The following is a 13,695-nucleotide window of genomic DNA, read 5'->3' as shown; positions in this document are numbered from 1 at the left end:
ATGGTCAACACGCGTTCCCTGGTGAACGGAATGAGGGCCACAGCCCCCTTCGCTGGTTCAGGGGACAATCGAGTAACCTCCGGCTGACAAGTTACGCCTTCACTGGATACTCTGATTATCTGTGAAGTTAAAAACAAGCCCCTGCGTCCCGTTTAATCTGCACGCTCTACTCTCCCCTCCCATTTCTGAGTTTTTCCCCCAGAGATTAAAAACACACTGTTGACTGCTGTCTCCTGTGCTCTGAATTTGAAACAAACACAGGATCGGGTCTAACGTCCAATTAGTGGGTAGCAGGCGAGTATCTATCACATGAGATCAGGGTTCCTTATCACACCCATGGCTCATCTCTTTAAAAATAGAAATACTCTGACTAAGGCTAGGAGCCTAGGGCTTACCTGGGTTTCCTGCTCTGACTGCAGAGGTTTCCAGCGAGTTCTGAAGCGCTGGAAACCTTTCTGCTCCGAGATTTCCGAAGACCCGTTTCAGCAAAACTTCAAGCCACTGAAAGGAGAGTGAATTCTGCGGGTACAAAGGCGTCATGTTCAGTTAGAGTGAAATTCATTCAGCCTTTGTCCCGCAAATGTTTCCTGCAGGCCTGTGTCGCGTCAGGCTCTGCGGGCTCCCAAAAGGCCAGGATTCCCTGGGGGACTCGGACCCACGTGGCCGATGGGCACCTCGGGCCTGTGTGCTGCCTGTGGGCGTCTCTGCTCCGCACAAAATGGTGGCGTGACTGCGAGCCCGCCAGCGTGGACTTCTAGGAAGGTTTGTTGTTGTTGTTGTTGTTGTTGTTGTTTTAAAAATCAGACTCCAACTGCTTGTTTAATCTAAATTTTAACACTAACCTAGAGTTGTCTAAAACATGTTATTGGTGGTTAACAGATGATAAGTATAGTGTCTTGTTGCAGGGAAAGAATAAGAAAATCCAGTGCCCCCTTTCCATCCAGGGCTTGTCTGTCTGCGATAATCCAAGTCCCTGCTCCTTAATGGTGAAGGCTCTCTCCCCTCCTCCCTCCGTGCCCTCATTCCTGTCATGTAAACAGCTACTAAGAGCTCCCATCCCTCTTTGTTCGAACAAACAATAGCCTTTATAACTAAGAAGAAAATTAGGATCAGGTGAAAGCCTCATTTTAGGGTGCTTAAAGCTTTTCCTTTTTTCCAGGAGAACGAAGTACAACAGTAATCTCAAGAAGAAGAATCCACATTCAAAGTCCAGAAAGCAACAGGACAAAGGTCTGCCTTTAATGACGCACGGGCACACTTGTGATTGAATTTTAAATATTGTGCTTTTCTTCTCTTTAACTTCCTAGCTGAAAAGCTGCAGCCCAGGGGAGAGAGGGTGGTCAAAGGTCTGGGGAGTCAGAAACCCCCCTGCTTGCGGTCTGACCTGCCGGCTTTGTTGCACTGAAGGCAGAGCCTTAGAGATGGGGGGCTGGGTTTCCTCACCAAATTAGGGGATTACATTTATAAATGTCGCAGTAGTGCTTGGAAATGAAAGAGGAACTACAATGTGCCCAGAGTCCAGGATCCCTTTCCAGGGGAAAAGGAATCTCCTCCTGCTTGACCTCAAGTGCAGAGGAGAAGCATCATCTGATCCGAAACTGAAATCCCCGGGGCAGGAGGGAGAGACTTAGATACATTATTCTGTGACATGAATGCGGTTCTGAACGGGAAGAGTAACTGTGGATGGGCACATCCGTTGGCCTGAAGGGCGGTGGTGCTGCGCTTTAATAATTTTTTTCTTTATGTTTTTAACAGTTACCGTCCGGAAAGTCATCCAAACAGACCAATGAGCCGAACCTGTGCTCGCCGGCGTTGCCGGACTCCGGGCAGCACCCGACCTGGACCCATCGGGTTTCCTTCTGGCTCATGGTGCGATCCGGTGTACTCACATTGTGCTCTAATATAGCAATTTAAAATGAGAGATTAAGAAAGAGGGGGGCACCTGGGTGGCTCAGTGGGTTAAAGCCGCTGCCTCCGGCTCCGGTCATGATCTCAGGGTCCTGGGATCGAGCCCCGCATCCGGCTCTCTGCTCAGCTGGGAGCCTGCTTCCTCCTCTCTCTCTGCCTGCCTCTCCATCTACCTGTGATCTCTGCCTGTCAAATAAATAAATAAAATCTCAAAAAAAAAAAAAAAAAGGGAAGAAAGAAAGAAAGAGGGAAGATTTTTTTGTGCCTCAAAATAACATTTAAGATTTAGAGTTAGTGGAATCCAGCAAGTCCAAGAAGCAAACATCGCTCCTTTCTTTGAGGCACAGTGATGGACCCCAGGTGACGCAACTGCATTTTTTTAAAGTGGAAAATACAGGCTAAGTGAGGAATGAACTCTTGTACCTTATAAATGCTCTTATACACTTGGCATGAAGAGCAGCTTCAGATCAGACATGAGACAAATAAAAAGAGCAAGGAGGAGGAAATCTATGTGTCGTGACTGTTAGGACGACCCCTTGACCAGAACCAAGGTGGTGCAGGGCTGATGACAGAGGCCGGTGCAGGCTGTCCGGGTCTCGTCCCTTTGGGGGGCTCTCGTCGTAAGTCTAGATGTGTGAGAGTGAAATAGCACACATGGGGCTCTGGCATCCGGAAGTTTCAGGCGGCACCACGCTGGGCTTACAGGTGGAACCCTTCTGGATCTTTGCTTTTGTTGGGGACCGAGAGACAGATAGCAGGACGGGGGACTCTCGTGGGATTTCCCCCCCTAGCAGTGGCGGGAGCATCTGGGAGGGGCCCGTGGCTCCTTCCCATTCATCGTGGGAGCCAAGCCGGGTGGGAGGGGCAGCCATGGGCGGCACCTCAGGGACTTGGGAACCGGGATGTAAAAGAAAAAATCAGGGAGGAGTTGGGAGAAAAAGAGAACTTTCCTTTTATGTTGTGTGTTGGGTCTCTGCCTTGGATAGTTCTAATGCCTTCCAGAGCCTTTCCCCTGTTCCAGGAACAGGGCTCTTGCTTTCTGCTGTTCCTTGCCGTATGGGGGTATGCGGGGGTGCTGCTGGGGGGCTGCGGGGGGACTGTGGTGGACAGCGTGGTGCTCTGTGGACAGGCAGATGCTCTCCTGAGTGACCTTCCTTCTGAGGCGCAGATCGCAAAGCCTGCACCTCAGAACTTGTCAGAAATGCATATTCTCCCATCTCAACCTAGACTTACTGAATTGGAAATTCTGGGGCTGGAGCCTCCCCCACCGTGCCCCCACCCCGAGCAATCTCTGCTTCAACAATCCCGCCAGTGATTCTGGTGCAAGCTACCTCTAGAAATTGCTGAGTCCCGTCCCTAGAGGTCACGATTAAATTGGCCTGGGTACAACCTGGGCACTGGGGTTTTGGAATCTCTCCAGGGGACTCCTATGGGCAGCCAGCATCGGCAAACAGGCCTCCAGAGCCTTGCTGGGTCAGAAGAACTTTCTGCAGGGACGCAAAGTCCTGTACGGAGCCGAGACGTGGCTAGTGCAACCCAGGAACTGCATGTTAAGTTGTATTTAACTTTCATTCATTTAAATCTAAATAACTACTCAGGGCTAGTGGCCACCGCACTGGACAGTGAGTCCTAGAGCTGCAGGGAAATGTCAGAACTTCCCTGTAACAGATACGGAAATGCAAACGCCGCCGGACTTACAGATTTAAGGAGCTAGGAGAGAAGACACACCAGAGACCTGTGATTATTTTAAGTCTATGTGTGGTGATAAATAGAAAAAACCTTGTGGGGCCCTGGACCTCCCTGCTGGCTCCTCCTGTCAGGCCCGGCGGCCTGTCTGGCTTTGGGGAATGTGCAGGGATCGCAAGGTGTGGTATTTAAAAAGAAGATTCTGGAGTCTGTGCCAGAGCTGCCGTCCCACAGGTGTGGTTGGGGGCCTGGACACCGCGCTTTCGGCAGACCGGCGGCTGGTTCTGAGGCGCCGCATTCCGGGATCCCTGGGAACCAGCGGGCGAGTCCAGCCGAGTCGCCGGACAAAGGGGCAAGGGAAGTTAAGGTTTAGAGTCCGTCTGTCCCTCTCAGAAAGCTGGAGTTACCACTCCTGTGTGTAATGAGCCTTGACAAATGTCTAGCTGAGTCTCACGAATTCAGCGAACTTTAGAGGTCACTCTGTCTGCGAGACGGTGCCCGGCCGGGGGAGAGATTGGTGCAGGGATTCAGCCCTGCCTTTTCCCCGCTGTTGCCAACGCACCTGGTGTCACCCTAGAGACAGCCTCGCTGTGAGGACGGGCTCCTCCGGGGGCCCCAACCAGGGCCTCGACTCACCCTCCGTCCCGCGCCCCGCACGCTCTCACACACGCGCACACGAAGGGCTGTGTTCGGTTGTAACCGCAGCTGCGAACTATTTGCGGGTTCGGCCTTCCCCTCCCGGGTTATGGGAAGCCTTGGTCCCAAACGTGCGGCCTCGTCGCTGGCTGCTGCTGCCTCTAACGACAGAAGTTAGGGCTCCTTGTGCACGTGCATCACGCATGGCGCGACGGTGTGGTGTGTTGTTCACGCTTCTGCTCCTGAGCGCGGACGGGGACAGTATCGGAGTTACAGCGGGCACCTGAGAGCGTCTGCGGGAACCGACACACACCGTCACACTGTTGCTGGGGGTGAGGACGATGAGGTCGCAGAGCTGGGCGGGCCGACACCTCCGCTCAGGGCTGCGTGACCCTGCACGGGGTTCAGTAGTATCCCCAGTAGGATCCCCACACATCCACGTCCTCCCAGAACCTCAGAATGTAATCTTGTTTAAAAGAGGGTCTTTGAAGATGTAATTAGTCAAAATAAGGTCATACTGGATTTTGGGACGGGGCCAGCGAGAACGGACAGCAAGAATGTCACGCAGACTCCCCGCTGAGCGGGAGCCCAATGTGGGGCTTCATCCCGCAACCCTGAGATCAGGACCCGAGCTGAAACCAAGAGTCAGACGTTTAACCAACCGAGACACCCAGGAGCCCCCAGTGACCGGTGCTCGAAGAAGAAGAGAAGGAGAGAGCCGGCGACCCGGCAGACGGCCAGGTGGTGACAGTGCAGGCCAGGACACGCATCTACCGGTCAGCAGACACCAGGGATGGCCAGAGCCCCTGGAAGCCTGGAGGGAGACAGGAGAACAGACACTGCTTCGGGGTCATGGAAGGAACCAATGATGGCGACACCCTGATTTTGGACTTCTGGCCTCCGGAGCTTTTCGAGGGTAAATTTCTTCTGTATTAAGCCCCCAGCTGTGGGGGGATGGGGGGCATGTTGCGACAGCAGCCACGGGACGCGGATACAGATGGGAAAGCGCACTCGTCCTCACTACCATCTGGCAGGACAGGTGCGCACAGCTGACCCCCCGGCCTCGGATTCCTCAAGAGCAAACATCTGGGAGCCGTCCCGCACGAGGACGTCCTGGCCGTTTGAGACGCTGGCGGTGTGGCTCGCAGGTGCGGGAGCAGCAGGGACGCTCGCGGGCGGAACCTGGGCACCCCTGCGTCCACGGCCACGCGCTCGGCCACCGTTGAGGCTTTGGGCCGTCACCCGTTGGCGAGGGAGCGAGCGCCTTCTTCGCCCGAGGTAAGGACAGCGGCACGTGTTCCAGTCGTTGCTCTTGGAAGCGAACGTCGGGGCAAAGAGCGTGTGTGTGTGTGTGTGTGTGTGTGTGCGCGCGTGTGTGCACGTGTGTGAATCTCGTGAGGCCGATGGGACAGACGCAGCGGGCTGCCGCCAGTCCCTTTTGTCTGGGCAGAATCCCCAAGGTGGGCTATGTCAGTGGGTCCAGGGGCACGCGGTGACGCTCCGTTCCTCTGCCCTTGTGGCCTGAACTTGGGCATCAGACCTGCGAGGCACCTTCTAGAGGCTCCCCTGCAGGTCCTTGACCCGCGGGCAGGAAGTGACACTGGGCATCTGCTGACAGTCGCGGCATCGGTGTCCAGTTCTAGAATGGCGGCCGGACTTCTCCTGCAAAGAGAGGGCCATGTTGTTTCCTGCTCTTTGACCTTCCAGAATTCTGGAGTTCCTGGCAGACTTCTGTGTCCTCGGTCAGTTTTGCGACCCTCCCTTCACTCGACATCATGCCAGTGAGTTTCTTGGGCTGAAGGCAGCCCGAGGCAGCTGCTCGGGTCGCAGCCCGAATCCTGATGGGCCCCGCGGTTCGGCGATGGCAGCTGTGGGCGCCCCAAGGCGGGAAGCGCCCACGCTCCAGAGCACAGTGGTCAGAAGCTGAGGGCAGGCTGCCTGGGGAAGGTGTGTGCCTACTTCCTGAGATGATCGAGCTCTTCCATTTCCCAAGACCCAAACCAAAGGAGTTTAGTGGGGCTTATTTTACAGGGAAGCAAAGAGGGTTTCCTCGTTGTAAAGATTGGGGTTTGCCCTTAGCCCCCGCCATATGGGTTTCTTCCTGTACAAAGAGTGTGCCCTGTGGTACCGCTGCCCCCACTGCTTAGTCAGAACCTGCTCACCTGCCCAGTCAAAGGCCAGAAGGTGTTGCTAGAAGGACGGCCCCTTAATAGGGACTGCAGGAGGGCGTGGCGGGAGGAGAGGCTCTGGAGGAAACCAGCTCCGCCCCTTGCAAAGGGTGCGAAAGCGAGCTCAGAGTCTGCTCTGGGCCAGATCTTTGTATTTGTTACTGGATCCAGTTAGGGTCCTACCCCTCGCCGGGGCGTCACAACATACTGTTCCCATCAGTGGACAAGGTTCTTACACAGAAGGAGGCTCACACTGTAGATTGCAACGGCCGAGTGAAAGCCTCTCTTCGTCCCAAATCTGTGTTCTTTGTGTTAGAACTGATCGCCAGGGAGAGCTCGTTCCTACTCTCAACGGGGACCCAGCGGAGGAGCGAGTGGGAAGGCAGGGGAGGTGTGGGCTGGCCTCTGGGGCTTGGGGCTGCGTGAGGCCCTGGGGCAATGAGTGTTTGTGAGTTTAAATTCTGACTCCCTGTGAGTTGGAGGGGGAGGGAGGCTGTAGGATAGTCTCTAGCAGCATCTTGTGCTCCGGGAAAATCATACAAAGGAAGAAAGTGAAAACAGATCATTTATTTTGTATGTTTGTTTCGCCAACATGTTCTGGTGAAAAATTTTTAGAAAAATCCTTATCACCACCACTGCCTCATAGTGGTTTTATCGTAGATAGAAACACACATATTTGATAATTTGGTAATTCAGCCCTGGTCTTGGCTCTGCTCGTTATTATTGGCCATGATCATTAGGGTTCGAGATAATTTATAATCCTGTTACACGAAACAGGAGAGAGCGTGCCCCCTGACACCAGCAAGTTGTTTTCTGTGGAGCTGGAAGTTTACACCCTTGCTTGGCAGGAGCAGGGACTAGGTCGGCCTTCCTGGGCAAGGGGAGAAATCAAGGATCGCGGCGAGAGGGGAAAAACCAAGCTAAAGGCTAAAACCACGGCTCCTGAACACAAAAGAAGAGATTTAAAAGAACACACGAGACACAAGGAATCATATTACAGATACTCTCAGCCCAGCTGCTTGGCTTAAGATTTAGAACCGGACCGGGACTGCTGAGTCCTTCTCCGGTGTCGACCGGTGTCCCCCTCCTTCTCCTGGAGGTCACTGCACCCTAACTGTGTGTTCATCATTCACTTCGTAATGCCCTTCACCGTTTTCCCACTTGGCTGTGTCTACTTCAACCGTGTATTGCTTGGTCTTGCACACGGTTGAAGTCTCCACAAGTGGCGCGGGGTCGTGGGCGATCTACCCTTTATTCAAGTTTGCTTCTCGAGTGACCCACACGTGCTGCCGTTCATCACTCTGGGTCATTCATTTTCACGGTGATAGACAATCGCTTTGTGCGATCCACCGTGATTTCTTTACCCAGAGGCGGACAGGACGGAGAGCCGGCCCAGAGGAGGATTGCTCGTACTGCTGTATTGTCTCACGATTACTGATGCCCACGGAACGTTGTTAGACACGATTACTCACGGAGTCTAGAAGGCTCTGAATGGAGGATCCGGTACCTGAAAGACCGGCCCGAGACTTGGTTCATTTCCGACGTACTTTCTTTGGAAATGAAGATTTGAGAACCAGAATTGTTGCCAGTCGTGGTCCTCCACAGCTACCTTGTTCTTCAAACATGATTTCCTCCCCACCGTGACCCCCAGAGATGTCAAAGCCTCAGTGATATCACATGATAGCCTTTGACCTTGATGTCACACACAGTTCGGCCTGAAGCCACGTTCCCTTTGTTAGAACTACATGTCACCCCACATGTCTTTTCTGTCCCCGCCCCTGACTTTAGTTATCAGGCCCACAGCCCACGCCCTGTGCTCATCTGTGAAGCGGCAGTGCCCTTCCCGTCGCGGGTCTGCTCACAGGAGCCGGTGAGGGTCCTTTCAGAGCGCTTGGTGATGCCCAGCGCCTTCTATAAAAGGGCCTTGAAAATTATCAAGACCTTCATGGATCCGAATGGGCGGCAGAAACTCCATAGCAACAAATGAACGATAATTGCTTCTTACTGGCTGCTTCCTCAGCCACACTCTCCCGCAATCAAAGCTCAGGCGTGTCCTCGGGGGAAGCCCAGGCCAGGTCTGGCCCCCAGCAGCCGCGAGGACAGCATGGAGAGCCACGCGAGGGGGTCCCCGAGGCAACGTGGGTGTGTGCTCCTTCCCGCCCTCCGGCTTCCTGCCCACTCGTTCCTGCATCTCCTCAGCCCAGGCAGACTTGGTGTACCTGGGGGCACCCTGGACCCCAGGCCAGTTTGTCACTTCATCAAGAGGACGATCTGAGGAAACGACCTGGTGCCCCACGCTCTCATCTGGACTGACACACAGCTAAAGCCAGAGCAGCCCGTGAGGCTGAGCAGAGCAGAGACACTGTCCATCTCTCTCCAAGGCCAAACTCAGGGGTACAGAGGAGGGCTGTGGCTCCCTTGGCCTTGGGGACACTGTAAAAGCCAATGGAACGGAATGTGTGACCTTTCCCAAGTTACTCTTGGAAACGGACACAAAGTAGATGCGGCCCCCACCCTGTCTCCTTGTGGCACAGAGGCCGGAAAGGACTCTCAGCCTCTGTTGGGTTTGACCACGACTGGAAGCCCAGCTCTAAGGAACAAGCCCCGGAGCATCTGGGGTGACCCAATGCGAGCAGGAAAGATGTTCTCTAGGGGAGTCCCTTGGCCTTACCCATCTTAACGATGCCACCATCGGCTCGAGATTCCCAGGTTAGGGGATCATCGTCTCCGACGGTGGGAAGACAGCCAGGGTGCAGCGGCCGGTTGGGGGGGCAGGGTGCAGCGGCCGGGGTGCAGAGCCTTCCCTATGGACTGTCCTGTGGGGCGTCCTTCTGGAAAGAGACACAGAGTGGACGCAAGAGCCCTGGCGGGGGTTGGGAGGGAGGGAACCCTTCCCTGTTGTTCCAGCTCCCTTAGGGGGAGTCGGCTGACTCATGGACACTTCTGTGGGTAACAGCTCTCCTGAGTCAGCCAGAATCTTTAGTTTCATTAAGGTCTAGATAATTGAGTACTAATTCCCACACACTGAGTGATTTTAGAGCTTGTTGTTTTCCCTTTGCCATCTTTGAAAGGTAATCTGGATGCTGGGGCTTCTCAAACTCCGTTTGTCTCCATGGTTACAAAACCCTGTGCGCTCGCTGACCCACGGTGCATCAGGAGGGGCGCCCTGGCGGCAGGGTAATGGCCATATCGTCTCCCAAATTCGCAGACCTCCTTAGCACTATCCAGACCTTGGACAGGCGGGTGCCGTCCTGTGTGTGTGCTAGCTGGCAGTTCTAATCTGATTTAAGTGTTTGCAGGGAGCAGGGTAAAGGGTATTTGTGCTATCAGTTACAAACATTGAAACATTATCTCCCAATAAATGGAAATATTGAGGGAAAAGGTTGGGAGGCAAGAGTGTCAGCGGTCACCACGATCCCCGGAGGAGTTTTCTCTTGCCTTTAAGTCCGTTAGCCCGGCTCTGTCCTCGGAGAGGAGGGGCGACCCTGCCGGGGAGGTCCTGCGCTCTGAGGGGCAAGGGCCAGACAGCAGACCCGTCTTTTTCTCACAAGCCACGGATCATTTATTCTGTCCCGACTGCAGGTGTCTCACCTGTGAAAGACGTGACTCTCCGGGTTTGCGGAGAGGGTTCGAGGACAGCGGCGAGGATCCAGCACCGGCCGCGCCACGCTCTCCGGAGCGGCGACGGCCACTCTGCGGGCGGCGGTTTTCTGTGACAGTCGTCATTTCTGTGACACGAGCAGGGCGAAGTGTGCCGGTGTCCGGGTCGGGTGGGCTGGGGTCTGGGACCGACGGCGGCGTTGACGAGCGAGGTCGCCCAAACACGGGGCCTTTGCGGTAAGTTCGGTTGTGTTTGCCTCGGCTGATGAGAGAAGCAGGGCGGCCTGGCTGGTCACGGCGTGGCCCCGGCTTCAGGTCTCCCCGTAGCCTCGCCGTGGCCTCATCATCACCTGGGAGACGTACCCGACCTCTGCGCCTCTGGATTTCCTTCTCGGGCAGGCGGCGTGGAGAAGAGCACACGTCTCGGTGGGCTCCAAGTACACTGTGTGCGCGAGCTGTCGTCGCGGGCAGAGCCCGGGGCCTCGTGGCGAGGGGGACGCGGAGCCACGCACGGCGGAGCAGGGAGCAGCCACGCGCTCCGCCCGCGACACCCGCCCGTCTCTTCCGGGAGCTACTTCCCGCCTGCCCCGTGGTGAGTTCCCGGCGCGTGCAGTACATCTTCCAACCACTCCTGGGTTATATAAGGTCTTTTGGTTACTTCTCGAAGCGATGGCAGGCCAATTTCAGATCCTAGAATGCCAGGCCCACGCGATGAGGTACCAAACCTCACTTAAAACTAAAAGGCCTCTCTTGGCCCACTTTGCGCTGGCTTCAGAGTGCATTTGTACCTTTTGCTGAGAAGGTGGGTGAGGGGCAAGAATCACGAACCTGACGTGCTGCGCGTCCCCCCGAGCGCCCACCGGCCTCGCGGAACGCGGCTGCGGCCGAGCCCCGTCGGCCTGCGGCGTCGCCCGAAGCTTGGAAGGAAGAATCCCTTCGTTACTGTTGTCCTACCTGCAGCAAGTGTGGCATTAGGACGAGGAAAATGCTTTTCCCTTAAAGGACAAATGGTGAATTTCACCTCCTCCGTTGGGAGTTGCATGAGGCGTGTGGAAATTCTGACCTTCCGTCACCGTGCACATCCGTCCCTGTTCCGGTGCGGGGAGCCAGGGTTAGCAAATAAAAATACAGGACACCCAGTAAAATTTGAATTTCAAACAAACAACAAATAATTTTGAGTGTAAGTCTCCCCCGTGCCATGTTGGAGGCGCGCTGATACAAAATAGTATTCATTGTTTATCTGAAATGAAAGCGTAACTGCGCGTCCTCCATTTTATCTGTAAACCTGTTCCAATAATTCTTTTATCTGAGGTAGTTTGGATGTGCCAGACCGCGTCAGTCAGGGCATTCGGGTCACAAACGCAGAGTACTCGGGGGTAAGCGCCTTACGCAAGGAGAAACTGTCATTGTCCCGCAGAAGGACTGCAGAAGACACGTGCCTCGTGAGGCCAGGCCCTGGGTCATCCTTCTCCAGTTCTCTTGGCTTCCCTTCCCCGGGCACAAGCAGCTCCAATCTTATGTCTTCCCACACAACATCCCAGGGCAAGAACAGGTGTGACTCGACCCTGGGCAGCCCCCTTCCCAATTAAACTTCTTGTGTTAAGATCGGTGGAAGCCCCAGGCTGTTCTGGGAAATCCCACAGAAAGGGTGTGGGCGCTTTTCCCTCTTTTTTTTCCGCAATGTAACATCTTGCAAAGCCACGGTACAATATCCCAACCAGGATCTCGACGTGGACGCGATCCCCCAATATCCCGATTTCCCCAGGTCTGCCTGGACTGACACATAGCAGAGACTTCACACGTGCTCTCGGCATGAGTAAATGAACGGTCGGTGTGACCCACGGCTCGTTGTAACCATCGGTCCTCCCGGATGCAGGACTCTGGGTTCCTGAGTGGACGTGGTGTCTCCAGGGCCTCGCTCATAAACGATAGTCAAGACATGCTTTTTTATGGGTGAATAAAGACATGAGTAGAATAGCCTCCATGTCCCAACGCTTCCATTTTGTAGATGGAAGGACTTGGACCCTGGGGTCAAGGAGTTTCTTTAAAGTGTGCTCTTCCTGGTGGGATCCCTCCCACATTCCGCTCATCTTAGCAACGTCTGTCCGCGATTTAATGGTCCCAGAAGGCAGTGACCTTGTCTTTCAAGTTCAAGCTCACTTTTCGCAGATTTAGTAGGAGCTTGGGAACTTCCAGACGGGGCAGGGCGGGGGCGAGGAGCGCCAAGAGAAGGGAGGAGCCACCCGTGAGCGCCGAGGGGAAGGAAAGCGGGACCTGGGAGAGGGTGCTCCCCGGACTCCCAGGGTCCACTTGCTGGGTGGCAACAGGCAAGTCACCTCTCGGGGCTCATGGCCCTGATCTGGGAAATGGAGGGCGGGGACCTATTAGAGCTGCGACATCCCCTGAGTGCCCCCAAAGAAGCCTCTGCTTTTCCTCTGGTCCATGTGTGCGCCCGTGACCCAGGCTGCGCAGCCGCGTCATTTTCCGGACTGTGGCAGCCACACGTTGTCGGGATGAAGCAGCCAGAGGAAGGCAGAGGTTCCGAGTCCGCTGGACAGACTTTCCGCGGGATCTTCCTGGGGAGGACGTGTCCCCCGGTCCTGGTCCTGCCAGAACCCGTTTCCTCGCCCCATCTTCCCTCACGCCGTTGTCTGCGGGGAGACGTGGTCTCCACTGTTTGAAACCACCCAATTAACGGAGCACATTGGCGTCTACGCAGCACTAAATCTACTTTATAGCTTCTTAATGTCTTTCATCTGGTGTCTCAGACTTCTTTAAAAGGAAAAGAATCTCAGCCCTGGCCGGTGGCATCAGTAGCTAAGAAGGACTTTCTCTGAGAAGACAGTCACCTCCCGTATGTAAATTAGCTTTTTGAAACCCCTTGCCCAGGATACCTGAGTAAACTCCGGGGATAAATGCTGTCACTCACATCAGATAACGAAGCCATGTTCCAAATCATGGGATATTTTCTTTACATTTGGAAGCAGAAGGGAGTTTCAGCTGCTTAGTCTTCTCTGATAGGAAAGACCCAACCATCTGGGCAAATCAGTAAGAACAACGATTTCCCCGTGTTCATTACTCCATCCGCACAACAGCTAAGTGGAGATGGGCTCCGTCTCCATCCCGCACTCCACTCTGCGACGGACGGCCTGCCCCACACGGCTCCCACCACAGTCGGGAGATGAGGGGCCAGGGTTTGAGGGACACATCCTGCTGGAGGTCTGCCTCGTGCTCTGGGGAGGCTCTGGGTCCATCCTGGGTGCTGGGAAAACCCCCGGTGTGCCGGGACGGGGACCACCCGGAGTGAAAGTAGGCAGACGTGTAACATCACTACTCGTTTACCAATAGGACAGAAACACACCTAGTCTCAACAGCCACAGAAGGTGGATATTGACAAGGCATTGCTTTTGTTTAATTAAGAATCGACACCCAGATGTGCGGGCAGAGATCCCCGATTATACCAGCAGTCTCCACGGCGCCAAGAAAGGCAGGACGATCTCTGTCTCCTACACGCAGTCGATCCTTTCACATCCCTCTGGGAGAAGTCCACGTTGTCTCCCTCGCCTGCTCGCAAGAACACATTTTCAGAAGCAGGTGATTAGACACGGACCACGAAAGTGAACTGTTTCCTGAAAATGTGACACGGGCTGCTTCTGAAAGCTTCCTGCGCGGGGCACGTGCTGGAGACTGAATCAGT

At 54.8% G+C, this 13,695-nt stretch overlaps 1 long non-coding RNA gene across 1 annotated transcript; it reads left to right on the top strand.

Annotated features, from left to right (window-relative positions):
* Window positions 1-525: 525 nt before the first annotated feature.
* LOC122901888 lies at window positions 526-1,978 on the top strand. The gene is made up of 3 exons (XR_006383699.1): window positions 526-762; window positions 1,160-1,230; window positions 1,756-1,978. It is a non-coding gene; the product is annotated as an uncharacterized LOC122901888 (long non-coding RNA).
* The last annotated feature ends 11,717 nt before the right edge of the window (window positions 1,979-13,695 follow it).

The sequence above is a fragment of the Neovison vison genome, chromosome 3, assembly GCF_020171115.1.
Source record: "Neovison vison isolate M4711 chromosome 3, ASM_NN_V1, whole genome shotgun sequence".
NCBI classification, from domain to species: Eukaryota; Metazoa; Chordata; class Mammalia; order Carnivora; family Mustelidae; genus Neogale; species Neogale vison.
Note: the sequence above shows the minus strand (reverse complement) of the source record. Positions and strands in the feature narration are given on the sequence as shown.